Here is a 12,905-nt window from a genome sequence, read left to right on the forward strand (position 1 = left end):
TTGTCACTCACGTGAATATCTGTCATTTTGTCGTGCGAGCGACGATTTAAAGAGGAACTACAGTGTCATATTTCTCTGTGAAATAGTTTTGGCAGAAGACGTTTAATATTCCTAACTGTTTGTGTTATACTGTTTCAGTACCATTACGGTCACAGAGTGCCTAGACGGATGACTTCGATCCGTTTACTGATTTAACGTTAAAACCAGAACCTTCTAATATTTTCTGTCAAGTTGCTAGTAGAAAGAAGTTTTACTATCGCATTCGTTGAACGCTTCACGCATAGCACTTATTACTCTAATTTTTGCTCTTTTAAGTTTTCATTTCTCTGTGGGGCTTTGGCTTCTTTTAAATTTGCAGTGAAGCTCTCTTTGTTTTCATAGCATCTTCCTAACACGATTGTCAAACCACGGTGTGTCTTTTCCATCTTTCACAATTCTGCTCGGTAAATACTTGTGTAAAGCGTGTTATACGATGATTTGTACGGTCTTCATTTATGCTCAACATTTTCAATGCTAGAGATGGTATTCTGAACTCTGTTTCTAGTCACTCTTGCTCAACAGAAAGATTTTCCTCCCTTTCTTTGTATTCCTGTTTACAGCCGTATTCAAATGGTTCTAAGCACTATGGGGCTTAAAATCTGAGGTCATCAGTCCCCTAGACTTAGAACTACTTAAACATAACTAACCTAAGGACATCACATACATCCATGCCCGAGGCAGGATTCGAACCTGCGACCGAAGCGGTCGCGCGGTTCCGTCAGCCGTATTCAGTGATGCTGTAACAGCCTTCTGATCATTCATACACTGTTCTACGCTGTGTCTAAAAGTTCAGTTCTGTTCTTCACCAACAGGCCTATGTTATCTTCACGAGTGTGTTCTGATTAATTGCTCAAGGTAATTTTCGAATAAGGCAGTTAAAACAATTTCACCTGATTCTCTATCCCTACTGTCCATCTTAATTACTTACGCGTCCCAGACTATAGCTGTAAGTTAAAATCGCCGCATAAAACTATTGACATGGCCAGGAAATTTACGCGAAATGTTCTACAAGCTCCACTTCAACCGTTCTGCCACTACCGTTGCAAAGGGAGAGGGCCTATAAAAGCATCGTATCATCACGTTTGATCCACAGTTAACACATATCTCCACCTAAATTATTTCGCATTCTGAGTCTGTACTAATCTCACTACATATTTTTATTCTTGTGAACACGCCTTCACTACTAGCGTTCGTCCAGGGCCAAGTAACCCAGTAATGGGCGTTATTGACAGGATGTGGCCATCGATACTGTTTCATTGAAGGCCACTGAGTATTTTTTCCGACGTTGCGAGTATCGCAAGAAAATTATTTTCACTATATATCGTCAGAGTATATCACTCTTGGTTTATTGTTAGAGAAACATCGAACTGTGTTTTTTCTGTTATATATTCACTGCATCTGTTATGTAAAACTGAACCTTTTTCCTGATATCGCCTGTCAGTTTATGCTTAGTTCTTCCTCCTTTGTGTTTGGTTTCGTAGACAGCGTTCTTTTGATCGCGGTTAGCACTGTAGTTTCTAGAGTTTTGTCACACAGACACTTACCAATGCATACTGCACCACTTTGTAATTAGAACGCCTATGGTATCATTTTTTCCTCTCTGTACTTCACCAGTATAATCTTGTAAACGCTTAGAGCTAGCTCATGAATGTTTGCCGAGCAATCTTCGTACAAGGAATCCAAGGTCTACAGTCGCACGTTACCGAGTAACTGCGTTATGTGAGATACGGAACGGAGACGTCTACCAAAAGTTAGGTGAAAATTTGCTCCCACTATTTCTGGAAGAGATTCTAGTAATTCATAGGATTATGTTGGTTTTAAATTCGATGCGCACTTGATATAAAATTTTGGCAGCTATGGACTCGCCGTGGCGATAATATTCCATTCAGATATGACGCTCATGGAATTTATGTGGGGTCACGCGAAGGTTTTACTTCATCCGACTAATGGACACGCGCACGTGAATATGGTTGCTGCGACTGCCGAAGCCCCTGGATCTGGATACGCTCTAGTGTCCCAAGAAATAATACAGCATATTATTTTTCGCTGTTAGGTGGGTAATGATCATGGCGGTAGAAATGATGAAAAACTGCTTTAAAAGAGTAGTTTTGTATACTAACAGAACAGATATTAAACAACGTTTTAATAAGCGTCTACGGTTTTTTTCTCATATTTTTGGGTTACGTGTGTAACTAGTCTTGCAAATTGTCATCAGTACATATATTACAGTGTTTAAAGTGGAGAAGACAGATTTATATTTAATATCAAATTCGACATGTTCAGTACCTGTCTGTCAGAACATAAAATGACAGGGTGTTGCGTCATTCTGTATCAGATTCTGCGCACCAAAGCACTCAGCGCACGATTAGTGGACAAACGCTCAAAAAATGTGTGTCGGTGACTGTAAGTATCACACCACAAATCCAAGCAATCGTGGTTTTAGGTCGGTCTTGAAATTTTGTCTTATGAGTTTCTATCTTTGGCAGTGATTTATATTTGAGGGAGCACATTGTAAATTCCTGCGTGCATAGGCGTGATAGTGACTGGTTTTCCATTAAGTGCTCTACTACACGTATACTGTTCTGAATGAGTTGACCAGCTGTTAGCGCAGAAGCTCCTGTTACGCTGAAGTGTTTGTTTTCACATATTCAGCGAGTTTTGTTTCACCACTCCCGTGTCCTTTAAACTGTTCGCAGTTGGTTCCCTTTGCGTTCTAGGGAACACTAATATTACGTTGGAGGCCAGCTCCGGCGAGTAGGCTGGCTGCGAAAAATTCTTCATATATAAAAAAAAAAAACTGACACACTCAATGCTGTGTGACTGAGAGTGCTGTCGTGACCTATGACTGCCACAACGCAGATCTTACGAAATCGATTTTTTACATTTGGATAAAATTGCATGTTAACTGTGGTATCGTGGAGGAAAAAATTCGTATCTTTTTTTTTGCCTTTGGTTTTATTTTTTTTACTTACTTCGTTCATAACTATGTAGCCGTCCAATGGCTCAATTGTTGTTTGGTTTGTGGCGCATATATTACGTTTCGTTGCTTATAATGACTTTTACAATACTTAATGCGTTAGCGCGTTGTTTTGTCACGTCTGCAACTGCAAAATCACCGAACATGTGAAACAGCTTTTATGAAAAAAGTACTCTGGTCCAAGTGACACTTGCTGCATGGATGACGGTTAGTCAACTCATTCAGGTGAATGTGCAGCAGAGGTGCCTGGTAGAAGAATCTGCCACTTCGCCCACAGAAAAGGAATTCTAGGCACTTAAGACACACGTCGTATGTGGAAAACACAGAGTTCCGCAATGGTTCGGAGTCATCGGTTAACAGTAGGCCAACGAATAGATATAAGATATGCCGATGATGTAGCTGTCCTGGCTGAAAGTGAAGATCTTATAGTCCTACTGAATAGAATGGATAAAGCTATGAGGGAAGAATATAATATGAGAATTAATAAAGTAAAAACAAAAGTAATGGCATGCGACAAAAAAGATCAAGTGAAAGTCCAAGTTCATGTAGGCAATGAACTGCTTGAACAAGATGATAAATTTACTTATCTGGGCAGTAATATTACCAGGGATGGAAGGAGCAAGGCAGAAGTGAGAAGTAGAATTGCTCAAGCAAAGGCTGCTTTTAACAGGAAGAAAAACATCTTAACATCTAAGAGCATCAGCCTTGAAATCAGGAAAAGATTTTTGAAATAATATATGTGGTGTGTGGCATGCTATGGGTGTGAAACATGGACTCTCGGGACAGAGGAAGACCAGAAGCTAAATTCTTTTGAAATGTGCTTTAGACGCATGCTCAAAATAAAATGTATCGACAAGGTGACAAACGAAGTGGTTCTGGCAAGAGCAGGTGAGAAGAGAAGCTTCTGGAGTTTCATTGTTAAAAGAAGAGTGCAATTAACAGGCCATCTATTAAGACATAAAGGACTGCTGAACACAATCATAGAGGGATATGTCGAGGGAAAAAGACCAAGAGGAAGACCACGACTGAGGTACATGGATCAAATCGTGAAAGATGTGGGATGTAACACCTATAAAGAAATGAAGAGAAAAGCTGAAAGACGCACAGAATGGAGACAAGCTGCCATTGTAGCTGTTGCAAACCAATCCTTGGATTGACCACTACAGAAGAAGAAGAAGACTGACGGTTTGCTCAAAATGAGCATATTAGGAGTTCACTATTCTTTCCACTTTTTATAAAAACTAAACTCCGCCCGAACAGGCCATGAAGACCCAACTGTACCAACCGGCCGCCGTGTCATCCTCGGCCGACAGGTGGCACTGGATGCGGATATGGAGAAGCATGTGGTCAGCACACCACTGTCCTGGGCGTATGTCAGTCTAAGAGACCGGAGCCGCTACTTCTCAGTCAAGTGGCTCCTCAGTTTGCCTCACAAGGAATGAGTGTACCCCACTTGCCAACAGCGCTCGGCAGACCGGATGGTCACCCATCGTAGTGCTAGCCTAGTCCAACAGTGTTTGGCTTCGGTGATATAATGGGAACCGGTGTTTACCACTGCGGCAAGGCCGTTGGCTTCCATTTTTTATAGAATTATAAAAAGTAACATTTTTCAATAAAACTATCGTTAATACTTGTCACTAGTAACACTGAATTTCCATTCGCGTTTCTGATGAGTGTGCTTTTATCCTCTAAATATCACCTCATCTCTGATATCTGTCACGTGTGTGTGTAACACGTAACACAGGAAAAAAATATCTTAGCGTGTCAGATATTGCCTTCGTACGTAAGGAGGATTCTCTTTTTAAACTAATATTGATTTTCTTCATAGCACGATTTATACTAATTGTATATTCTGTTTAGCGCATATCAGAGTATCGTTCTTAAATTTCCACTTATATTTCTTGGTTGCTCTTCCCGTGTACCGCAGATAGAAGGAGTGGAAAGAGTGACGTGGATCCAACGGGAGGGATAACGGTCACACTTCTCGGCTGGGCACCAGTTGCTGCTTTACACATATGTCTACTCTCTCACAGTTCAGCAGGAAAGTTACAATGCGACATCGTTTGTTCTTACTCGGCTTTAAATCTACAAAAGTCCGTTAGTGACTTTGGCACCTGCAACGTTTGCTGTCCCTAAAAAGATTAAAATTCCTGCACCCTCAGTCCAAAAAGTTCAGAGACCGATTTAATCCCCGGCTCTTAAGCGACATCAGCACAGTAATCGTGATTACAGCTTGAACTAACAACTGTAAGCAACTGATGCGCATTCGACCAGTCATTCGTGAGCAGGCAGTGTTAAGTGGTGGAGAAACATCTCTAAATCAAGTGTACAAGACATTCTCCAGAATGTTCTGAAGAAGAGAAAAGTGTATGCAGAGTTTGTCCCGGACACCGTGACTCACGAACAGAAACGACGCGTAAACGCCTGCCGCGACTTCATTCAAATGCAAAACGAGGAAGTTCTTTCCTGGAAAAAATCATTACAGTTGAAGAGGCCTAGTGTTATAAATACGAATGTAACACACATGACAAAACGCAGACATTCACACCGAGTGGCAACGCATTGACGACATAACCGACAATCCTGCCATTGTGACGAGCAAGTAGAACATTAAAAAGAAGTATTTTCCTGACACATTCTTTAAAGTCAGTACCGCTATTAGGCTGTTTTTTATTTGCGTTGTTACATTTACACGATCGTGATTTCGGCTTTAGAGTGCTATTATCAAGTGTTTTAATGTTACACAGTGCCTAAGATGGCATACTGTCGTATTTAAAATACACTATTAGACACATTGTCTAAGGGTCAATATTTCTGGTAAAAGCCTACTGCTTTGTTTTATCACTGAATTCAGTCAAGATGGTATACTCGGTGATAAAACAAAGCAGTAGGCTTTTACCAGAAATATTGACCCTTAGACAATGTGTCTAATAGTGTATTTTAAATACGACAGTATGCCATCTTAGGCACTGTGTAACATTAAAACACTTGATAATGGCACTTTAAAGCCGAAATCATGATCGTGTAAATGTAACACTGCAAATAAAAAAGTATAATGGCGGTACTGACTTTAAAGAAATATATTATGACTGTGGCCCCACATTATGAAAAAATTATTAAATTTTCCTGACAGTTTCAAATGGTGGTTTGAAAGTTCCGTGTTGCACTTGATGTACCTTCATTCATTCATGACGCTCGAGATTCAAAGATCGCGCGTCCATATAGTTCACAGGCCCGATTAGAGGCGCCAACTAGGTCGGCATCCTGGCGCGCTCTGGTGATCCGCCAAAGAAACAGCATTATTTAAGCGATCGCCAGAGTGCTCGGCCTATTCTGTAACATGTATTACTGTTTTCTAGACAATGTGTTCAGTGCTATGCACAACCTTTACTTCATTGTATCGTGCGTGTTGCTCTATAAAGTACTATGTTCCATAAATCGTGTTTGTTTCTTGATGTACCAGTACTCAAGTGAGGGGGCTCTATGTAGAAGACCTGAAGCATTAAAACCCCCATATTAACTTTCCTCAATTTTTTATTAGTCCAGTCTCGAAAATATTTGGGCTGAAGGGGATATATATGTTAGGTTCCTTAAAAGTTTATAGGCCTGTAGTAGTACCTCAACACAGAAGTAACGGGAATAAATAACTAAAAGAAAAAATTCTCGTGGCGCACTACTGCGCCATAGATTTTCGACGTTGAACTGCATTCTTAACTATCACGAGATTCCTCAGAATAAGCAGACTCAGTAGCACGGACGAAACTACTTTCATGTTCTTATCTTATAAATCTGTGTAAGTAATAAATGAGGTTAATTAGTGGTTCTCGCGATTAATTCCTTCCATTGCACAAAACAATTCTGAGCGACGTGTTACATGAGGCTGTGAAGGTGCTCCGCCATTTTCGCCTTCCATCAGACAGCAAGAAGCAAAATGCTCGTCCACTACCACTGAGTTGATAGATTCCATGAAAACTGTCGCAGTACAAGGTCACAGTTCACGCACTAATACACTTTAACAAATAAGTAACCACTAATACGATCAGTATCGTTTCTTTTGTGTCAGTTGGTTTGCTATGTTTCTCTGAAATACGTTGTCGTGTTGTCAGAATGGGACGTTTCCTTTTGGTTAATTCACTCATAGACACTATGTCTCTTAATTTATATTTTCGTCATTTTTTTGTATATTCTGATATTTCTTCGCGTAGATGTGCTATTCTGGGAAGATATGGTGCAATTCATTATGAAGTCCCGTCGGCAGAGTTGAGAATACAGATTTAGCGTGACCGGAAAGTCTATCCAAGGCTAAGACCGGAACGGTATCCAGTAAGAAGTCTGATGAAACTGCTGGTAGGCCAGACCTCTTATCATAACTCAGGGGAAATCATGTATGTCAAGAGCTGACTTGGCTTGGGTGGAGAGATAGTGACACTTTCTCAGCGGAGCGTTAACGTGACAAGCACGCAGCAATGCGCAGTTGCTACCTCACTCCGTAGTTATCCATGTGGAACACGGATGGTCTCTCTCTCTCTCTCTCTCTCTCTCTCTCTCTCTCTCTCTCTCTCTCTCTCTCGCGCGCACCTACCTCTTCCCTCTCTAATCCCACCTCTTACGAATCATCGGAATGAGAACAGAGATACTACACCTATGCAGTCACACAAGGAGTCATCATTCTATAAAACCACGGGCTATTGATGGTCGTCATTGTCATTAATGATGTACTTCACTAATTTCATTCTATTTTACAGCTTCGGTATGCATTTTCTGTCAGTACATGTGTGTTGAGGAAGGTGGGTACGATCCATCAACCTCGTGGACATTTGTTCGTCCATCGTTAAACTGTAATACCACATTCAAAACAACTTCGTCATAGATTGTAATGACTGTTAAGAATGCCACAAGTAATAAAACATATCACCTACAAAGCCCCTATCGTAGCTCACACCTCATGGTCTGAGGGACTTGAAATCACGTCGTTCATTGCTACCACTTTGTTCGCTCAGCACGTGAATGATTGTGGTAAGTACTATTTTCGTCAAAATTTCCATACCTTTGTGAACATAGAATTCTTGTGGGATACTATCACAACTTGATCTCATATCATACTATGTAGCCATTTTCGCCTCATCCAAGTCCTTTCGTCGCCATCTAGATACCATCTTCACATGCCTGAAAAGCGTGAACTTAAAACATTTCATCGCGCATCTCTTTAAGAAGTAAACTGTTTCTGTCATAAAACTGCCTGACGCACAGCTTGGTCCAAGTCGCTGGACTCGACACCACTACTACAGCATTTGTGTCACTGTTTCTGCTGTTTATACTCAAGCACTTCAGAGCTACCTTCACGAGGCTCAGTGGTCCATTTCCAAACCCATCCTCGCAGGGTAGAAAATCGGCAGGTAATAAAACATCTCGTACCTGATCCTCCTCCTGTTTTAAGATAATCAGAATAGAAAGGAAGAGACAGTATAAAAAGGGCAGAGGCGAGGAAGTGTTTGGTCGGACGTTCCTGTTTCGGCGTCTCGTGCCGAGAGGTAATGTCCTTGGGAGCGCACGGCACGGGGCGTGGTCAACGAGCGCAGCACAACATACCGTGGCGCTGCTGGAGTCCTTTCCAGGCATTACAGGCGGCCAGCGCTTCCTATCTCTAATGAAACGAGATAAAGGGCTGCCTCTATTTTGGGAAGTTCGTGTTCTTTTCCGACTTAGGCAGGAAAAAGTCAGATATTACAGCTGTAGCTGCAACCAACTCTTGGCTATGAGCTGCGTAGCAGAATGAATAGACTTTTTGTAGACACATTTCGTGTCAAGAAATTTCGTTACACTTAGCGTCGGTTCACTCTTTCCTCTTGATAACGTCTTTAGAATTGAGAAGGTACTTTCGTATTGAGTGACCCAAAATCATTTGTCGTTAGTTCCATTGTCACATTTCAGGCTGGCTGTCTGTCCTCTGATTAGATCACATGACCATCTGCGGTATACCACTATAGCTTTAATTCGGGTCCTATGTACTAAACCTAACATTACCAGTGCATTACTATAACGAAATCATTACGCATACTAATCTCATTCAATATCTGCTTTCTTGTTGTTCGTATAATTACTTTATTGAAAGAAAAACTAATGCATGTAGGGACATGTACAGTAACTCTTAGAGAACACGTGCTCTTCTTACGACTTTCCGCATCTCCTCGAGTTCAACCAACCTGGGTACATACAAGGTGTACAACTTTGCTTCCGCCGTTTTTTCTCCAACATTTGAGGCTTTAATGAAACAAATTGGCTACACATGTATCATTCAAAGTATTTTCCATTGCTGGCCACTACTTTTTCCCATCTTTCGGCCAGTGTACGAATCCCGCGTCGGAAAAAATGTTCATCTTTTGAAGTGATCCACGAATCGATCCAATTTTCTTCATGAGATGGGAAGTGTTGGTCAGCCAGACCATGCGCCGTTGATCTAAACAGGTGATAGTCAGAGGGAGCAATGTCTGAAGAATACGGCGGGTGGGGTAGGACTTCCCATTTAACGTTTCCAACTTCGTTTTGACCTCTTTTTGAACCGAGCGAGGTGGCGCAGTGGCTAGCACACTGGACTCGCATTCGGGAGGACGACGGTTCAATCCCTGATTTAGGTTTTCCGTGGTTTCCCTAAATCGCTCCAGGCAAATGCCGGGATGGTTGCCTTGCAAGAGCACGGCCGACCTCCTTCCCTGCCCTTCCCTAATCCAATGAGACCGATGACCTCGCTGCCTGGTCTCCTCCCCCAGACAACCCAGCCCAACCTCTTGTAACGTGGGGTCGAGCGTTGTCGTGCTGGAAAATCACTTTATCGTGCCTCTCGCTCTATTGCGGCCGTTTGTCTTTTAATGCTCTGCTCAAACGCATTAATTGCGTTCGATAACGAGCACCTGTGATTGTTTCACTTGGTTTTGAACATGATCTTGGAGCCGTGAATATTCAGTTTGGCCGTCGACGTGGAAGCGTGGCCGGGATATCCCCATGATGTTTTGCGTTTAGGGTTATCGTAATGAACCCATTTTTCGTCCCCGATCACAATTCGGTGCAGAAATCCCTTCAGTTTTTGCCTCTGAAGCAACTGTTCGCAAACGCCATTCAATGTCTGTTGGTTTCAGCTCACACGGGACCCAAGTTCCATCTTTCTGAAACATGCCCATAGCCTTGAGACGTTTTGAAATGGCTTGCTGTGTCACCTTCACTAATCGTGCCAATTCTTCTTGAGTTTGATGCGAGTCTTCACTCAGCAATGTCTCCAATTCTTCATGTTCGAAAACATTCTCGCTTCCTCCACTGTGCCGGTCTATGAAGTTAAAGTCGCCGTTCTTGAAGCGTTGAAACCACTCGCGACACGTTCTTTCACTAATAGCGTCCTTACCATGCGTACTTAAGAGCATTCGATGAGACTCAGCCGCTGTTTTCTTCTTACTGAAACAAAACAGTAACACCTCCCGCAAATGACGAGAATTAGGCTCGTAAATTGACATTTTCGATTAAGAGCAACTTTATGATGCAGAAACAAACTACTGTTTGAATGAGGTTATGTTGACTGAGGTCCTAGCTAACTACCTGACATCTGCGATCTGTTTTTTCGACCGCTACCTACCGTTGTCGCCACTTATCGGCAAACGGCGGAAGCAAAGTTGTACACCCTGTGTATTAGTTATGACCTGGAAAGAAATACTGTGGTGGTAAGAACCAGCACCCTCTTAGTGGGATTGGGCTGATAAAGTGGAGAGTGGGGGAGGGGGAGGAGGTCACGGACAGACAGGGGAAGGAGAAGAAAAATGAGATGATCGTATGGCATTGGCGACCGAGAGTCCCCACCAGAGGAAGTTCGGCCGCCGAGTTGCAAGTCTTGATGATGATGATGATGATGAAATGATAAGGACAACATAACAACCAGTCCTCGAGCGGAGAAAACCTCCGGCCTGGCCTGGTATGAAACCCGGGCCCGCTGCACGGCAGTCAGACGTGCTAACCACACACACACGTACGGCGGGGGGGGGGGGGGGGGGTGAGGGAGGGAGGGAGGCAGGCAGGCAAGCAGGAGAAGGAGGGGGGGGGGGGGGGGAAAGCATGTGGATAAAGATTGTGGGAGAAGGCGGACAGTGTGTGCTCGGCTTGGGTGGTGAGTAGAAAGAGGGGGAAGGAGGAGATGGACTAATAGAATTAGAATAAATACATACCCAGGCAACGCAGAGTACTCAGTACATACATAAATGAAGTCCTGAATAAAACAGTCTTGAACTATATATGACGGTAGTATCTGTTCCCAAAAGAACAGTTACCGTCAATGACCATGCAGCTTTGCTAGAAATGAAATGATAATTAAATGGACACCCTAGCTGCAAGCAGGCGATGATACACTTCATTGGGGACATGTTGAAAATGTGTGCCCCGACCGGGACTCGAACCCGGGACCTCCTGCTTACATGGCAGACGCTCTATCCATCTGAGCCACCGCGGGCACAGAGGATAGTGCGTCTGCAGGGACTTATCCCTTGCACGCTCCCCGTGAGATCCACATTCCCAACATGTCCACAACACTACATTCGTAGTGCGCCTAATAGATGTTTGCCCATCATACTCATTACTCGTGGCAGATTAATCTACCAAGTCCCGTACGAGTTCGGGAATAGCGTGTGCGTTCGCACAGGAAGGTCAAAGGCCGGGAACCCACATTTTTAACTATATATGACGGTAGTATCTGTTCCCGCGGTGGCTCAGATGGATAGAGCGTCTGCCATGTAAGCAGGAGGTCCCGGGTTCGAGTCCCGGTCGGGGCACACATTTTCAACATGTCCCCAATGAAGTGTATCAACGCCTGCTTGCAGCTAGGGTGTCCATTTAATTATCATTTCAAAACAGTCTTGGTTACGAAATACTTTTATCCAAGAATAATCTTTATACGGTTGTTGCACCACTCGGCCGGATGGAATGGGAGATATTTTACATGAACGTATTCATGCCCGCACCACGATATACGCAGAAGGCAGCACTTCAAAACCTTTACTTAACAAAATTCTATCATATGTCTGACCAAACGTAATTCAGACATGAACTAATTCATAATTTCCGTCAAGAGCCTGTGTCAGAATGACAATTCCACGAAACATTTTGTAATCATATAATCTCTTAATTGCGCTAGTACCTTCCAGAGTTACGTTTCGTAGCTTGTCTTCAAGAAATCGTTTGATACTGAACGTAGGAAGTCCTATGTAATGAAATGAATGTTTTTTATCGACATAGTTTCTGCTTAGTAATGCGGTTACACTTCGAGGTATTTATAATGGTATGCTTTTCTTTATCTGGGGAGTTGAACTCCCTTGTTGATATAAATTTAGAGTCGTGAGGTTCTAAACTCTGTCAACCATTCTGATTACTTGTTAGTTTTATTATCAGTATTAAAAATGCCGTCGCCAACTTGCAACGTTTTGCAGTTCGTATGGATAGATGCTGTGTCGGTAGTCGTAACTGGTATCTGGTTTCCCCTGCACTAGGGAGTTTCTTGTGAAAACGTATTGTTACTGGTGTCATGGGTTTTATATCTGATTGAATGAAAGACTGTTTGAGTACTGGAACCTAGTACTTTGTCTTAGAAGGTGAGTGTTCATCAGGTTGATGGTCTAATGACCGGTACAGGAAATCAGCTTGTTCGGCCAGGGGACCGGCCACCTTTGTAATAAAAAAAATGGTGCTCTCATCGATGGAATTTGAAAGAAATCATGTGAAATCTGCACAGAACCACTGGCGAAAGAACGACGAAGAAACAGATCGAAAAAAGTGGTAACGGGCTTGACTTCTCATCCCACAAGGAAAACTCTTCATCGCATCCCCATCAGATTAAATGGTAAACTGGCTAAGTAGATAG

General features: G+C 42.7%; 1 protein-coding gene and 2 non-coding genes across 7 annotated transcripts in view; 2 read left to right on the top strand and 1 right to left on the bottom strand.

The window, feature by feature from the left end:
- The window catches only part of LOC124556796 (formin-binding protein 1-like), a 358,048-nt gene that overhangs the window by 146,597 nt on the left and 198,546 nt on the right, over positions 1-12,905 (top strand). The gene's annotated exons all lie outside the window — the stretch shown is intronic.
- On the bottom strand, positions 11,428-11,502 carry Trnat-ugu. Its single transcript has one exon. It is a non-coding gene; the product is annotated as a tRNA-Thr (tRNA).
- On the top strand, positions 11,746-11,820 carry Trnat-ugu. The gene has a single exon. It is a non-coding gene; the product is annotated as a tRNA-Thr (tRNA).

The sequence above is a fragment of the Schistocerca americana genome, chromosome X, assembly GCF_021461395.2.
Source record: "Schistocerca americana isolate TAMUIC-IGC-003095 chromosome X, iqSchAmer2.1, whole genome shotgun sequence".
Lineage (NCBI taxonomy): Eukaryota > Metazoa > Arthropoda > Insecta > Orthoptera > Acrididae > Schistocerca > Schistocerca americana.